Source organism: Protopterus annectens, chromosome 7.part0 (genome assembly GCF_019279795.1).
Source record: "Protopterus annectens isolate FY-2018-M chromosome 7.part0, PAN1.0, whole genome shotgun sequence".
Taxonomy (NCBI): Eukaryota; Metazoa; Chordata; order Ceratodontiformes; family Protopteridae; genus Protopterus; species Protopterus annectens.
The window spans coordinates 871,328,954-871,347,736 of record NC_056739.1 but is presented as its reverse complement, the minus strand read 5'-3'; the positions used below and the strand labels follow the sequence as shown (position 1 = coordinate 871,347,736).

Here is an 18,783-nt window from a genome sequence, read left to right as displayed (position 1 = left end):
TCCCATCTATAATGTTGGTAGTCTGAGCTCATAATTAGTGGTCCACTTGTCAGAGGTCCAAGGGTAGATGGCAGTGGGGAGGTCTGAGTGTCTGGAGCCTGGCTCTGCTATTATAGGACTTTTTTTTCACCTGATGCTCACTGTTAATGGTCAAGTGCACAACCACAGATGGGCAAAACTGCTTCCTGAGGTGCAAACAGAAGTTTGCTTAGGGCTCATTCATTGTTATTTGATGGGCAACAGCAATTTCCAGTTCAGTTAATAGATTAATTGCCTTCTATGCAGAGTGTGCTTGTTCTTCCCAAGATCATGTGGGTTTCATTTGGAGTTTCAGTTTCCTTCTACATCCTAATGGCATGTGTTAAGTGAACCAGTAACAACTGCTCCAAGTCATATGAGTGTGTGTGGGATGGGGCACAGTGTTTGTGTGTGTGCTTGTGTGTGTATGTGAATCTGTATGTGTACACATTTATCTGCTTATTTGTCTGTGTACATGTGTGTCCATCCTGCAATTTACTGGGAAGGTGTGTGTGTTTGTGTGTGCATGTGTTCATCCTGCAATGGACTGGTATCCCACCTAAAACTGTTTTCATTGCTTACACTTAGACCCACTGCTTACTGGGATAGGCTTTAGCTTACTCTGATATCAATAAAAAAGTATTGCAAATGGACAAATGAATGAATTTCTAAAGCACAGCAATCATGTTCAAAGATTGACTTTACCCATTCTTCAGAGGTAATGGTGGCATCAGAGACAGAATAATTATGTAGGAGGGTGCGGATGTCTTTCGCCTTCCCTGTGTAATAGGGTTTGGATTTTTATGACAGCTATTAATTTAGGATGATCTATGATTCGTAGTATAACATCATGCAATATGTTAGCTATCAGTCACTCTAGTGAACTTGTGCACAAGATGCGACTATGCTTAGGAGGCCCTGTCTGAATTTCCTATCATCCCAGAAGTCGTCTTCTATCTAGTACACAATTGCAGTTTCATACAGCTTGCTTTAGGTTGAAATTTATATCCAGGAGTTATAGTACAGAAGAAACGTTGATGGGTGCAGCACACAAGTCTTTTTATCATTTGTTTCTGTGACAGTTAACTTGATTTAGTGTTTTCCAGAATAAAACACCTAGCTATTTTATAGTGGAGGCTGTCATCTACTGTCCTAACAACAGTTAGAATTAGTAGGGTTTGTGTGTGTTTGGGTGTAAGTGGCCATTATGCATGCATTTATTTGTCTAAGAAGAGACTGATGAGTGTGTGGCTTATATATGTACATCACAGATGTAAAATGAGTCATACAAGATCCTCTGCTTGCTCTGCATAGTTTTGTATGCTTACCATGCATTATATCATTGTACATACAGTGTCTTGGGTGGGGTGCTGACCTGCCAAAGGTGATATAACTAAATCTGGAGAAGGCAACTAACTACAGAGAAAGAAGAGAAGGCAAATTCATTTTCCTTCTGCTTTATTACTGATTCAACACACTATAAAGTCTTTAGTGGCACCCAGGTCTGCAGTGTGCCAACCTGTGATGAGAGTAGAGGTTTCCACGTGCCATCTACCTGAATGTTAATTCCACTGAGGGATTGGGGTGCCTGAATTTGATTAGCTAATTCCTGTGGGGCATAGGTGCTTGGTTTTGATCACCCATCTTTTGCAGGGACAGTGCTTTGCTGACTTTAAATGGGAGATATTTGCTGCTTATAGTACTCTGATGTGAAATCTGGAGAAAATAACAGGAGACTGCAGGAAGAAACCCTTGTCCACTTGGAATTTGTCTTATCAATGTACTACAAGGACTTCAATGGCTTCCTATGACAGAATCTGCAGTGTTGCAGCCTCTTTTGAGAGCAGAGGCTTCTACATGACAGCCAAAAGTGTAGCAAGGGCAGGGCAAAGGGGGTAGCCATCCAAGGTGCAAAGTGGCAGGGGGTGTGGTAGACAAGTGCAGTTCCTGTGTTTTTTTTTGTACTGGTATTTCTGAATGCCAGTACAGAAAGGCACTTCATCTCTTTCTGTGAGTTAAGATGTAGTAAGCTAATTGTTTTGTTCTTCACTTGAAGAGCTGAGGGAGCATGCAATTGGCTTTCTACAGTTAAAGCTGAAGTCCTATTTTTTTTTCATTTCAAGAGTCACAGAGTGGGGTGCTATACTGGGGACAGGCACCGGGTACCAGATGAGCCAGCTACGGCTCTGATGCCAGCTACCTGTACATGGGTTCCATTAAAGGATCAAAGTGCCTGGTTTTGTTTGGCTGGCTTCTGCAAGGGTGGAGTCATATAGACTTTAATTATCAAAAGATTTGCATGATACAGTAGTTTGCTACACTTTGAATAGTTCATAGGTTAATACTAAGCTAACTGCCCTTGTGAGCCATTTTAAGCTTAACCAATTATCCTTTTTGAGACTCAAACCCTGCACCTTGTGTTTGTAAGGCAAACACCTTAACCATTAGGCCACCCTCCCAACCCTATCATATTTGTGCTGATACTTAATAGTATTGGCCTAGTGCTGCTAAGCAGTGTAAACATATTATACTGAGTAATTGGAGCAAAAGCCTAGTCTACAACAGGTAAGGCAACCTCCTACATCTTTACTGAATTATCTAAATTTCATGGTCTTTTTTCTATCACTTTATCTACTGCTTAGCTGTACTATTGTGACAGACATTTTGCTAATCATGAATTTATTAAATTTCTGATGCTTATTCATTGTCCTTTGAGTATTGGCCTAGTAATCAAACCAGATGTCTGTGTTTATTGTTTACTGCATTATTAATTGAGACCCATTTTAATACTTTGCTGGTGCCTGTTCATTGGCTATTCTACTGTCATTTTGTTCTCATACTGATTCATACTTATGTGCATTTACTGATTATGGCCTTATTAACTAAACTCAGTTGAAGTGCATGCTATTATTTATTCCTTGGCTGTGTCAGATTTAAGCTGGTGCCCCCTTGCTGGCCATCGACTGTCTATTGCTTTTGTTCAGTGTGCCCACTGAGGGCACTTGTTAGTAGTGTAATTTATTTGTGCTGATACTTAATTGTTGGCTGCTTTATGGCTCATTCTATAACTTAGTGTGGCTCTTTTGCATTCTGTAGATGTACTAGTTATTACTATCCAGCTGCTTCTCTTATTACTAGGTTGTACGTCTAACAGTTTCCCTTTTTTGATATACCACTAAATCAGAGTAAGCTCATTATAGCTTTAATCTAATTATCAAATTTCCCTTTGCTATCTTAATTTCACTCAGCCCCCTCCATCCATCCACAACCCCTTTTTCCCATTTTTTTGCACATGGGATCGGGGTGTCACTGCAACAGTGACAATCATCTTGAGCCTAGGTTTCCCATTTTTTTTGCACATGGGATCGGGGTGTCACTGCAACAGTGACAATCATCTTGAGCCTAGGTTTACACCACTAGATGACTAGCCCTGCCATGGTAGTTCCTCCACACCACATATTCACACACACACACACATACACACACACACACACACACACACACACACACACACACACACACACACACACACACACACACACACACGCACACACATATGGCCAGTTCAGAGTGTCCAATCCACCTACTGCATGTCTTTGAAATGTGGGAAGAAACCAGAGCATGCAGAGGAAACCCATACAAACATAGGGAGAACATGCATACTCTACACAGAAGGCACCCCAGTCGAGAACTGAACTACAGGTCCTCTTGCTGTGAGGTGACAACACTATCTGATGCTCACTCACTAGCCTAAGCCTACCAAAACAACATCAATAAACCTATGTATAGTCCACAGTTTTACCTAAACTCACCTTCTGTTACCACCATTACAACTATCCTTTTCACCTAATACCTCACCCTACCTATCAAGCCACCAGTTAAGGAGTCACAAGCTGTTAATTCTGTTCCTTGACTGGCCTATTCTCCTTAGGCATCCTGAGGAAGTGTATCAACTGCTTTATATTTACTGGCAATCTACTATTATTGCCTAAGACAAAATACGTCTGCGAGAGATACAGTTATGTACACAAATTACAGATAGATTTCTTAGATCTTGTCAGTAAACATGAACCCAAGTATGCTAAAGTAGTCAAAAATATACAGATCCTGCAAAATACATGATAGGTCACCTAAGCCACATACATTCTTATATTCATATCAGCCAGTACTCACATAGTTATACCAACATCCATGCCTACTACTACCACATCGGTGCATACTGTTACATGGAATCACAAAACTAAAATGGTATTGCCCTTAAGCCATTCAAATCTGGCACCTAAAATAGATAATTATACCAGAAATATTTTAGTTGTTGGTGAATCCATTGTCAGGCATACAAACCTTACTGTCACCAGACTGGCAAAAAACAGGGTGACCATCAGTTGTCTTTCAGGCTCTGGAACTAGGGATGTCTGGACCTACAGGCCTTGAAAGGTCCAAAATATGAGTATGACTTTGTTGTTTCTCATATTGGGTGAACAATCACAGGTAGTGAACCTTGAATGAAATGTAGAGAAACATGATGGCGTTCTATGGATATGTTCTTAAGAATGGGGAACTCTTTTATTGAGTAGTTTTATGCCGCCACCAATGTGATCCTTAAATACAAATCCTCCATCACTGACTTCAGTGATTAATTACATAAATGGTCTTATTCTAGGGAAATTCATGTTTGTGACAGTCTCAGAGGACAAAGGTTCATAGGTTCATAGGTAGCTACTAGGCTATCTGTCCGAGGGCATTTATAAGCCTAGCCAGAGTGTGTCAGCTTTCGCTGCCCCATTGATTAATTAACTGAGCCCCTGGCAAGAAGAGCCGATGAAGTGATCCCAGGGGTGTATTTTCAGTTACCCATCCACTCATCAAGGTTTCTCTTGAAGAGTGTTAGTGAGGGGCTCTGCCTAATGTAGTTAGGAATTTTGTTCCAAAGCATGGGGAGTCTCTGTGACAGGAATCTATACCTCCAACATGTTCTATTTATTGTTGTGGTGAGGTTTAGCTCACTAGAGAGAGTGGCATGCAGTGACTTGGATTTCTTTAGGTGGAGCATGTCCATCAATTCTGAGTTGGACATGGCTTTGTAAGTCAGGCAGAGATCACCTCTGAGTAAGCGATATGCGACTGAGTACAGCTGGAGTTTTTCTAGTCGGGCTGCACAGGACATATGTTTGAGGCCAGTAATCCTCTTGGTGAGGTACTTTTGTGGTCTTTCCAGCTGTTGGAAGTTTCCTGTGAGGTACATCCCAAATGGGGCATTGTACTCAATGATGGGTCTGATGAGTGACGAGTAGAGGGGCACTATAACCTCTTTATTTCTAGATGCGAACCCTTTAATAATTAGATGGGCTACATAGAAGGATTTCCTAACTACTTTGGCAATACAATTGTCAAAGGAGAGATTACCATCTACTTGGGTCCCCAGATATCTTATTACCTCTTCTGTATTAAGGGGGCTGCCACCTATGTGGTAATTCATGGGTGTTTTGTTTTTCCCAAACGGGATGACTATGCATTTTTTGGCATTTAGCTTGAGACCATGACTTTGACACCAGGTGTCCATCTCAGTAAGGCTCTTTTGGAGAATGTCCGTGTCATTCCGGAGAGTCAATTATGGCTCCCAGTTTGCAGTCATCAGCGAACATGGTTAGCCATAGTCCTCCTGTGTTTGCCTGTACTTCTGAGAAGTAAATGCCGAACAGTAGGGGTCCCAGGACCGAGCCTTTTGGGACACCACTTATGACTGGTTTAGAGTCGGACCTGGAGCCCGCTATTCTTAAGGTGTGAGTTCTGTCTGTAAGCCAGTTGGCAACCCATCTCGTGATGTAGGGGTTTATGTTCAGGCTGGTGAGTTTTTCTATAATTCCCGAGTGGGGAATGGTGTCAAAAGCCTTGGCAAGATCAAAGTAGGCTGTGTGAACTACCTTCCCCTCATCTATGGGCTTGGTGACTGTCTCAAAGAAGTCAACCAGGTTTAGTAGGCATGATCTGCCCTTAAAGCCGAAAAGGGTCGGGTCAAGTGCTTGGAGGTTCCCAATGTCTTTGTTAATGAGTTCCATGATGATGTGCTCCATAGCCTTGCAGACCAGGCTAGTCAGGCTTATAGGGCGATAGTTACCAGGGTCAGTTGTGGCCCCTCCTTTGTGAAGCGGAATAACCTTTGCTGTGTGCCATTCTACGAGCACGTAGCCTGTGGAGAGGCTGAGGTTGAACAGTGTGTTTAGGTGGGGGGTTAGTTCATTCTGTAGTTCGTGCAAGATGCAGCCTGGGACACAATCTGGCCCCATTGACTCTGTGCTTTTGGCTTTTGAAAGGGCTGTTTTCACCTATGCGTCTGTGATTTCCAGGACACTACACTTTTCTAGTATTGTTGTGGTCCCTTTTGGGGGTGAGAGGGGGGGGTGAAGTTTGCACTGAATCTATCTGCCAGGATGTTGGCAATATCAGTGGGTTCAGTATATTTTGTGTAAAACAATAAAAAAATACCATCAAGCGCTTTCGCCTGGATAAGAACCAGGCTTTTTCAAGATAATCCATTTTTCAAATTGCAAGTTTAAATACTTCATTAGTGAAATCATGTGACCAAAGTGTTAATAAATGTGCAATTAGCCTTAAAGGCACTAGTTGCAAGTTAAAAATAAATAATAAATAAACCATACATTAAATTGTTAATAGTATACCCAGTAAAAATGCAATTGTGCAAAACTCATGCTAAAAACATCATAAAAGGCATAAAAAACTTTGTAAAAATGTCTAAAACATCTAAAAAAGTACAGACACCTCTCCGCAAAATTAGGCTCTGAAAACCTAAAATCATAACTTAGCCCTTCTTAATTTCAATACTCTGGCAGTACTAATACTTCGTTAAGACCAGGTGGTCATGTTGCGTTCAGTTTGAGCTGCCACAACAGTTCTTTATATTCCAGACGGGCCTCCCAATCACCTCCTCTACTGTCCTGCAGAACCTGTTCTAAAACCATGAATTTAATCTGAATGTTGGGGCATGAGCCAAGGTGTTTAAAAAAGGCATTGGTATCTTTCCTCTTAGAGATATCATAAAGGTGTTCATATATTCTTCTTCTAAGGGTTCTCTCAGTTTTACCTATGTAAAAACTGAGACAATAGGTACACAGACCTAAATAAACAACACCCTTTGCCCCACAGTTGTAATAGTGTTCAGCCCTAAATTTAAATCTCCTAGAGGGGATGTATAGGGAGCTGTCATTGATTACATAAGAACATTGTTTGCATGCCCCACACTTATAAGTTCCAAGTCTAGAACAAACACGCTTACTGTTGGACCTTGGTCTTCCTTCAAAAAGACCTTTAAGGTTCGTATCTCTTCTTCTAACAAAATAAGGCCGATCCTTAACTATCTGTGTAAACTCACCTTGTTGTTTGAGAATAGGCCAATGTCTCAAAATTGGAGTGTTCCACCTGCAAAAAATCTTCCGAAAAAGTGTAAACAAAACTATTATGAAAATCAAACTGCTCTGACAGTTTTGTTCGTGTGTCTTGCACTGTACCTTTCCCCAGTAAAGGAAGATAAGTACCTTCCCTATTAGTGATAACTTCCTGAGCTAAATCATTAACCAAATACGCTGGGTACCCTCTCTCTTTGAAAAGCTGCTTCAAAAAGTTCACCTCCTCCAGAAAGTATTCCCTAGTACTGCACATCCTCGATGCACGTATGAATTGCCCCTTAATTATACCTTTTTTCTGGTGGGATGGATGGCCACTATCAAAGTGTAAATAGGAGTTGGAGAAATAACTTTTTCTATATACTTTAGACTGAAAGGTACAGTTATTAGCATCCTTAAAGAGGGCTATGTCTAAATAATTCAAACAATCATTGCTGACATTGTAAGTGAATGATAAAAAATGTGTAGTGGAATTGATGTAGTTCATGAAATCAATGAACTCATCTGTAGTGTCATCCCATAATAAACTTGGAACAACTTGACATTTGGAGACGTTATCTCGATGATTGCTGGGCTGTATGGAAGGGGGAACTTGCAGGCTTGTTTGATTTCTTAACATATCTTAACAACAACAAATGGGGTTTGGAGTTTACCTTACATTATGATTATAATCACATTACTTTCCTTGATGTATCTGTCAATAGATTATCAGATCATACTTTGGGGACTCTTGTTCATAGGAAACATCCAGAATATAACACTATACTACATGCCTCCAATTTTCATCCCCCACATATTGCTAAGAACATTCAAAATCTCAATTCATAAGGACGAAACGCATCTGTTCTGACGAGTCTTCATTTCAAGCAGAAAGCAGGGATCTAACCAGACGTTTTAGGTCCAGGGGATACAAAATGGGGCATGTTTTCGATGCTATCAATAAAGTTAACCATATGAACAGGGATGACTTACTAGCATATAAAACTGTTGAAAAATCTACCCATCAACCCATTAGATTTACTACTACCTATGGCAGGAATTCGGATAGCCTTATCCAGAGCGTCAATAGATATTGGAATCTACTATTGTATGACAATGATTTGTCTAATATTGTTCCTGACCGTTGCCTTTTTTCTTTCAGGAAAGGCAGAAATTTGAGCAGCTATTTTAATCATTATAAACATGTGCATGTCAACAGTCTCCCAGAACCAATACAAATCACTCTTACTGGCAGCATACCTGTTGGTTGTTACCCTTGTGGACATTGCATTAACTGCAATAAAGTTTCCAAAACAAAAGAATTTACTAGCAGAAATTCTGCCACTGTATATAATATCAAATTATTTGCTAATTGTAGCTCCGATTGGGTAGTTTATTTAGCCACATGTACATGTGGCGCATTCTATATTGGTCAAACATCTAGACCATTAAGATTAAGGATCTCGGAGCACATAAGTAATATTAAAAAAGGCAGAATACACAATGCTTTATACAAACATCAGCAAACACATTCTACAGCTAGTTTTTACTTTACTATTATTGACATTATTCATGGCAAAAAAGTGAATAAAACAGGTTGGCATTCTCTATTAAACTCTAAAGAGAAAAAATGGATAATTAAGTTAGGTGGTTTATTTCCACCAGGTTTAAATGACAAGCTTTAGGTTTATCCAATCATGTTTCTTTGCAGTGTATTTAATTTCAGCTTTGGATTTGCTTGTTTCACACTGAGGAAGGCTGTGTCTAGTTTACCAGCCGAAACCAGTTTGTGCAATACTCTCTGCTAAATTTTGATATGGTATTTTACCAATAAAAGTTTTATATTGGGTCATGTTCTGCTGGCTCCTTCTTTTTGTTTTGTTGGATTACCTACTGAGCCGTGCAGTTGCTTCCATGCATGCTTTACCATTGATTCACAGTTTCTGTGAGGCCATTTTTTGCTTGGGCTAAAGGAAAGTCTCTCTGTTGATCAGTGGCAGTGAAAAACATTGAGCAGCCTGCCTGCCCCTGTGGGAGTGGTTACTGACTTGAAACTGTAGTTTTATTGGCCATTTTGGGTCAATTCCAAAACTCCTTCATCTTCCTCTCTTAAAACCCTCTTTTGCGCGGTTTTGCGCATTTTTGAGCATAGCGCAACAACGGGCAGCGCCGCCTAATTGGGTTTAAACTATTCCTGGCTCTACAAAGTCTGATCTTCACTTTTTCCCTTAGAACTGCTCTATCCCTCAATTTAAACACCATATTCTCATTCTAAGGCCCTTCACTGGTCCAATTAAGTAATCCTACAAGTTAGCACTATTAAACCATAAGCACTACTTACTCTTATACTCTCTACGATTACCCTGTCCTCTATTGGTCTGTCTTAAATTCAGTTTCCCTGTTACTCTAGCATGTCCAAAGGTCAGTCAATGGTTTCCTCTCCAGTCCAGCTGGTGAATCTGGGAATTTTGAGGCAATGTTACAACTGTCTCATGTACACGGACAACCCTCTCCTCCTCCAAACAGGTTCAAATATATGTGAGAGATGCAACTATTTAGCCAAACTGGAGGCTGAGCTCTCTCATCTCAAAACTGGTGTAACCAGTCAGGAGGAGAAGGTAACCTCAGACAACACAATTCCAGTATCACATAGTCCCACCACATCAGCGAACCAAATACATAAATACACAAAAACATACTCGGAGGCTCTAAATAAAAATCTACCTAAGCAACAGAGACCTCCAAAGCAGACATTCAAGCAAATGGACCTCAAAACAAAACACACACACACATAACCCACAAAGTCAGTGTGCCAAGCAGCCACAGCCCTTAAGGCTGAATAACACACCTGATACTCTTGTTATAGGTGACTCTATTGTCAGACACACTGACATCCCGCTCACCAGGCTGAATAAAGAGAAGGTCACGGTGAGCTGCCTGTCGGGTTCTAGGATCTGACACATAACGCAAGCACTCAGGTCACTCCAAAGCAAATACAAATATGACTCAGTCATTGTACATGCTGGTGTGAATGACCTGAGACGTACCTCCCTGGACTACATGAAAAGAGACATAGAGGAGCTCTCTGATCATGTAGCCCAGGCTGGTATGACCCTGACCTTGAGCAGCATCTTACCCTCACCTAGAATGATGCCACAGTACAAAGACAAAATGATCGATTTTAACAATTGGCTACAATTTTGGTGTCATTCAAAGGGGATCCAGTGTCTGTCAGCCTGGGATGACATGCTCGACAAGCCACGTTGCTTCGCTAGGGACGGCTTGCACCTGTCACCACTGGGCTTTCGGATATTGGCAAAGGCTCTTGCCACCCCCATAGTGCCTTTTTTAGGCAAGTCTCAAAAGTCAAACCCACCCCCATAGACAGCACAAGGAACAAGAAACTAAGGGCAATGCTGCTAAATGCCAGAAGTCTTAACCTCAAGATGCACACACTCGAAGCTCTCCCCAGTATGGAGAACATCGATATCTGTGCAGTGACAGAAACCTGGTTCAAGGCTCCAGAGAGCACCCCAGCACTACCAGGCTATACCCCGTATCATGCTTTTCGGCCCCAAAACCCGGACCGAACCACAAAAGGAGGGGGAGTTTCCATATTTATCAAGGATATCCACACCTCCAGGTTAGTGGCATTGCACGAAGTATCGGAGACCATCCATGTGCAACTAACAGTGGGCAAGACTGCTTTTCAGTTTATAGCATCCTACAGACCACCCTCTCAAAGTCAGGAATCCCATTCGGCTTTCCTGAAAACATTGGAGAACATGAAGATCTCTCTGAACACCATTATATTGGGCGACTTCAACTACCCAAACATTGACTGGGAGCACTACTCAAGCCCCAGCACTTCAGCCCAAAGATTCATGGAAATTATAAACTCAAATGCTATGGAACAACTAGTCACCACTCCCACAAGAGGGGACAACATACTAGACCTGATCATTACCAACATGGGGACTCTATGCTCCACACCAGAAGTATATCCCTCATTGGTAAGATCAGACCATAAATTAATTTCACTGGATGTCCACATCCCGACCCCACCCCCAGCCCAGAAAACCACAGTGAAAAGCTTCTCAAAAGCGAACTTCTCACTTCTCAAAACCGAAGTGGAATCCTTCAAGGCTCCAGGGCCAGTGGAAACTACAGCCCAAACTGCAGAATCCTATATAAATGCATTCTACGGACATCTCCAGGAATGCATGGATCATGCTATCCCAATCAAAACCAAGACCCAATCATCCAAAGGCAGGCGTCCAGTCTGGTGGACCCCATCCATAAATAAACTGTACAACAGAAGGAGGAAGCTACTACATGATAGAGCAAAATCCCTAATAGGGAAGGCATCTCTGATCAGTACTAGCAAAAAATTACGATCCCTCATAAAATCCTCCAAGGCCAGCTTCGAGAGAAAAATTGCACAGGACACCAAAGACAATCATAAGGCTTTTTTCAGTTATGTTAGAAACCTGGGATGCAACTCCCAGACTTGTTCTGAGTTGATTCTAAATGACAAAAAATACACTGAACCCACAGACATCGCCAATATCCTGGCAGACAGGTCCAGTGCAAACTTCTACACCCCCTCCCCCCAGAAAAAGCAAGTATCCCATTCACACCCTCTCTACTTGTAAACTTACCTATTTTATACAGTCTCTTACCCTTCTCAACATGTACAACACTCACCTTCCTTTCCTACTACTAACTCTTCTAACTATTCTTTCTTCCACCTACCTAATAACCTACTATGAGCAACCATTTAATCCTAATGTTAACATTCCACATAGACACACCCTAACTACCCCCCCATCTACACTCACAACACATCTTAGTCTAACATATTGCAACACATATCTTGACTCTAAATATCATCGTCTCTCACATATCAAATACCTTATTCTTAGACACACAAAATACTTGTACTTCTTTAAGCCTTCACAATTAACTCACCTTATTCATAGTCTACAATTACTTGATGGGGACATCCACCCCAACCCAGGCCCAAAAACCTCAACAACATCCCCTAACTCCCAACAAATGAAAACTACTCCTACACCAGATTCTAAACCTCCTAAATCTCTTACAATAGCTCATCTTAACATCTGTAGCATTTGCAACAAACTTCCAGCTCTTCAAGCCCTTCTAGAAGTCCAACAATTTGACATTCTCTGTCTTACCGAAACCTGGCTCAAACCCTCAATAAAAGATAATGAAATCATCCCCCCGGCTACAACATCCTAAGACAAGACCGTCTTAATAAAAAAGGTGGCGGTGTAGCTATTCTCTTTAAATCTGGACTGGATGTAAACAAATCAGCCCAAACCCCTCCATATGACACTAACGCTGAACTTATTATTTCGAAACTCTCCCTTAACCCACACAAAACTATTAATATTATCTGCACCTATCTTCCCCCAGGCAACAACCCCCCCATATTAGAAAGCCTACTTAACTGGTTTTCTACTAATCTTCTTTAAGAAACCATATTGCTAGGTGACTTCAATATTGATTGGAATGTTTGTAACCAAACTAATCCATCCACCCTTATCAACCTGCATGGATTCCACCAAACCATTAACTCCACAACTAGAACAAATAAGAGCAATAACAAAGATACCATACTTGACTGGATCCTGACAAATAGTCCCCAACAAAAGTATTCAACAGGTACCCTCCCAGATGACCTTAGTGACCACTCTCTCACATACATCATTAGGCACAAAACTCATCTAAAACCACCTCCCCTAATTCGTTTATCTTGCAGCAAAAAACACTTTGACCCTCATCAGTTTCAAAATGACCTTAGCCTGGTTAACTGGTCTCCTCTCAAAACTCTCCCAATTGACGACGCTGTTAACCACTTTAATAAAACCTTTCTTACTATTTTAGATCAACATGCACCCATGCAATCTATTCGCATGAAATATAATACAGCCCAATGGCTTACAACCAACACAAAACAGCTTATCCTTAATAGGAATAAGGCCTGGTCTCAGTGGAGAACCTCCAAAGACCCCGTTGATCACCTTAGCTTCAAACAAAAAAGGAACATGACAAAGTTAGCTATCATAAAAGATAAAAATAACTTTTACACCCAGCTACAGCAATCCTCCCACCACCATCCACACAAATTTTGGAGATCTATTAACACACTTCTTTCCCCCGGAAAAGTTGAAACTCCCAATCCACTTGGCTCCTGCCCTGACTCTCCCTTACAAACAGCTAATGCTTTTAATAACTTCTTTACGTCTACAGTACTTAACCTGGCCAACCAACAAACCCCTGACCCCTCTTTATTAGGTAGCCCAAGCTTCACTCCTCCACTTATGCAACTTAAACCCACACATACCTCCTATATTCTAAATTTACTTCAAAAACTTAAAGCTTCTACCCCCTCAGCTGACAAACTCCCATATATCTCCAGCTAGGTGCCAAAGCGATTGCCTACCCAATCTCTATACTAATAAACAGAACCATAACAGAAAGTACTATACCTTCCCTCTGGAAAATCTCACACATCATCCCCCTCTTCAAAGGAGGCGATTCATTTGAATGCTCTAACTACCGCCCTATAGCACTGCTATCTCCTATTGCAAAAATAATGGAGAAATGCATCCACAAACAGTTACTAAATCACCTCCTTTCCAACAATCTCCTCGCTAACTGCCAACATGGCTTTCGTCCTTACCATAGCACCACCACAGCCTTATTATCCTTTATTGACTCCATTAATATTAACCGTAATAGCAATCTTCTTTCATGAGCATTCTTTGTAGACCTGTCTAAAGCCTTTGATATGGTGAATCACCAACTCCTCCTACATCGCTTAAAATCACTCTCTCTCGATAATCTTGCCTTAACTTGGTTCACTTCCTATCTTCAAAACCGGAAACAAGCTGTTTTATGGAACAACAATCTCTCTGAACTTCTCCCCACCACCTTAGGGGTCCCTCAGGTCTCCATCTTAGGTCCTCTGTTATTTTCTATCTTTATTAATGACTTGCATCTTGCCACACCCTTAACTACTTGTATTCAGTATGCTGACGACACCACCATCATTTGCTCTGCCACAAACCAAGCTGACCTTCACTACCTTACCCAAAATACATTCACTACTATTGAGCAATGGTTCTCCAACCACTGTCTTCTCTTAAACCCTAAGAAAACTAAACTTCTCCTCTTCTTACCTACACACCTGTCTCCCTCTATTAATTTCACATTTACTTCTAACAATGGCACCCTTATCTCTCCTGACCAAACAACCAAACTATTTGGTATTACTATTGACAACCTACTAAAATTTGATTCTCACATCAACTCCAGCATAAAAGCAACTAATAGAAAGCTAGGTTCACTCTATAGAATCAGAACTTTCCTAACCCCTGAAGCAAGAACTACCATAGCAAGAACACATCTTATCTCCACTTTACTATATGCTTCCCCCATTTATACTAGTCTATCTAAGCATAACCTTAATAAGCTCACAACAGCCTACAACAACATTGCGAGATTTGCCACTGCCTTTCCATATAAAACACATCACTGTCTGAACCTCTCTAACCTAGGATGGCTGGAATTACCCCACCTAATTCAGTACGATCAGCTTACAATTGCTCACAAAGCCCTTTACCACCCTGAAAACATACCCATGCTCTCCACCCTTATAAAACCCTACAACAACAAAAGCCCTATGCTCTTCTAATAAAATACTGATCCAAACTTCTCTTTCGAAGAATACAGCAGGTGACTCCATATTTTCCAACTCAGTTGGTAAAATCTGGAACCAACTTCCTCCAGACCTTATAGCCCAGACTTCCATTACACTATTTAAGACTAAACTGAAACTCTTTCTTACTAAACACTGGCTTTGCTCTTGCATCAATCCCAGTTGATCTAGCTCCTCTTTGACCTCCTATTCTCCTCCTTTATCCCTCATACTTTCTCCCAAATCTATTTCTTCAATTCATTTTTTTCCTTTCAACCTGAAATATGACTATCTTAATTAAATAACTTTACTTCTCTAGTAACACTCTTGTTAACTTTTTAAAGAACTTAATTCTTCTCTCCCTTTTCTTCCCACATCTGTACTTAAATAATTTCTTTGTCTCCCTATCCCCCTTTCTTTTGTAACTTCCCTAAATTGTTACTACTGCCTTTCTTATTTGTGATTTATATCTATTTTTGACTTATAACCATTGTGAATTTTGTATGTACTGTTTTGTTACCATGTAGTAGATAGCGGAGCTTTTCTCCTCGGGCCTCCACTGAAAATGGACTTGTATCCAGTTGGACTAGCCTGGTTAACAAATGTAAAATAAATAAATAAATAAAAATAAATCTATCCCGGCAGAGGGCTGCCTCCCAAACATCTCAGATGCTCAGGTGAAGGCTGCCCTCTCCAAAGCAAAAAACACTGCTTCCATGGGACCAGATGGCATCCCAGGTTGCATCCTACATGAACTACAAGAGGAACTAATCCCGCAAATAAAACAGCTATACAATCTCAGCCTCACTACAGGATATGTGCCCACAGAATGGCATACAGCAACAGTGGTCCCACTCCACAAAGGTGGTGCCTCTACGGACCCTGCAAACTATCACCCCATAAGCCTGACTAGCTTAGTCTGCAAGGCTATAGAGAGGATCATCATAGAGCTCATAAACAAAGACATTGGGGACCTACAGACACTAGATCCTACCCAGTTCGGCTTTGTCAAGGTCAGATCCTGCCTTTTGAACCTGGTTGACTTCTTTGAAACAGTCACCAAAGCCATAGATGAAGGGAAGGTAGTCCACACAGCCTATCTGGACCTTGCAAAGGCATTTGACACAATACCCCACTCAGGCATCATAGATAAGCTATCCAGCTTAAATATAAACCCCTATGTCACAAGATGGGTCGCAAACTGGCTCAAAGACAGAACCCACAGAGTGAGAGTTGCTGGAGCCATGTCAGACTCGAAACCGGTCACAAGTGGCGTCCCACAGGGTTCTGTCCTGGGACCACTCTTGTTCGGTATATACTTTCCGAGGTACAGGCAAACGTGGGAGGACTATGGCTCACCAAGTTCGCAGATGACTGCAAACTGGGCACCATAATCAACTCTCCAGCTGACACAAACATCCTTCATAAAGGTCTCACAGAGACAGATAACTGGTGCCAGCGCCATGGTTTAAAGCTAAATGCCAAAAAATGTATAGTCATACCCTTTGGCAAAAACAATGTGCCCACAAATTACCACATAGGCGGAAACCCATTAAGTACAGAGAAAGTTATTAGGGACCTGGGGACCCAAGTTGATAACAATCTCTCCTTTGAAAACCACATTGCCAAAGTGGTTAGAAAGACCTTCTACATAGCCCACCTCATCACGAAGGGTTTCACATCTAGATCAATAGAGGTAATCGTGCCCCTTTATTCATCCCTCATCAGGCCCATCATAGAATACAATGCCCCTTTTGGGATGTACCTTACCCGACACCTGCAGCAATTAGAAAGACCCCAAAAGTATCTCACCAAGAGGATCAAGGGTCTCAAACAGATGCCATATGCTGCTCGGTTAAAAAAACTCCAGGTCTACTCAGCTGCATACCGCCTACTTCGGGGCGATCTATGCCTGACATACAAAGCTATGTCAAATCCAGAATTAATGGACATGCTCCACCTCAGTAAATCTAAATCCCTTAGAGCCACACGCTCGAGGGACTTGAACCTCAGCACAGAAATAAATAGAACTTGCTGGAGGGACAGGTTCATAACCCAGAGGCTCCCTTCGCTCTGCAATAGAATTCCAGTTCATGTGAGGCATAGCACTTCACTGAATCTCTTCAAGAAGAATCTCGATAAGTGGATGGGGGATCGTAGGTTTGTCCCAGGGATTACTCCCGTGTCACTATTAGACAGAGGCACAGTAAACTAAACCTTAAAAAGGGCACAGTATACTCAAATCAAGGGGTGGCGTAAGCCATACAGAATCGGGCTAGGCTTATAATTGCCCCAGGGCAGATAGCCTAGTATGAACCTATGAACCTATACACTTAAAACAGCTTTAAACGACTACAAACAATAAAAATACACTTAAAACAGCTTTAGATGACTACAAGCAATCAGAAAAGGCTTTTAAACAAATTATCCAATTAACCAGTAAAAAAATCTCAAAACTGAGCCCTGTTCCTGTAGTCTTCAATCAGACAAGTTCTAACCGCACACTCCTACCACTGGGGTGCAGGGGAACCTTCTCAAAAAAAGAAGGCCTGGATTAGTGCTCAAGTTATACAAACAAAGCTAGATTCAGCAGGCCTGTATCTAGTCTATGCTACAGCAAACAAGGCACACCAGTTTCAATAAGAAACAGTTCAAATATGCAGGCACTATAAGCCTTTAACCAGAAATTCCCAGCTCAGAAGGGCAGAGTCCAGCCTCTCCTCCCACAAGGGTGCAGACCACGAACCTTCTTAATGTAAAATAACTGGCCTGAAGCCCAAGTGCTTAAACCAGAACTAATACACTTTTAGAATAACAGACACTGAGCCTTCAATCAGCAGTTCCCAACTTAGAAGGATGTAAGCTACCTGTCCTGCCACAACAGTGCAGACCACGAACCTTCATAACAGTCAGACCTTCCTGCTTCATCAGGGACAGGTTCATTGAACCTTTGATGTCTTTTGCTTATTGGCAAAATCATTTTCCACTCCCATGGTATCTCTTTTCTGGCAAGGTAAAATTGCTAGACATTACAATCCAGCAAATTTCAGTTTGTTAGGTCCCAGGGTGGCTCTGCTTGATGCAAACTGCCTCAGAGACAAAATGTCTGACTTGAAAACTTTCTTTTACATGGAGAACAAAGATATCTGTGTTAAGTACTGAAACATGGTTCGATTCTATAGAAAGCATTCATTCTGTTTCTTGGTTCACCACCTGTCATTTACTCACAAAAGCAAATAACATTCAGGGAGTATCTATATTTATTAGAGATCTTATACTCATGTGTCTCATTCCAAAATTTTTCAACCTTGGGTTAATACAGGTCCAAATCACTCTCAGTAAAACAAAATTTACCTTATTGGTAATTACAGGTCTACTTCTGTCCTCCCCAAAGAATATGTCAAATGCCTAAACATGATCTCAGAGCTGAAAATCAAGCCAAACACCTTTTGACTAGGATATACACATCCAGCAATTGTTACGTACTGGCCCCTCCCAAAATCATCAGCTCCAGCTCCCTGTATTAAGTAGTTTATTTCCTTACAAGAAACTCAGACCCCTAGACATTGTCTTAACTAATGCAGGCACTATAAGCCTTTAACCAGAAATTCCCAGCTCAGAAGGGCAGAGTCCAGCCTC

General features: G+C 41.4%; 1 protein-coding gene across 1 annotated transcript in view; it reads right to left on the bottom strand.

Annotated features, from left to right (window-relative positions):
- The window catches only part of LOC122806753 (hydroxylysine kinase-like), a 272,613-nt gene that overhangs the window by 92,734 nt on the left and 161,096 nt on the right, over positions 1–18,783 (bottom strand). The gene's annotated exons all lie outside the window — the stretch shown is intronic.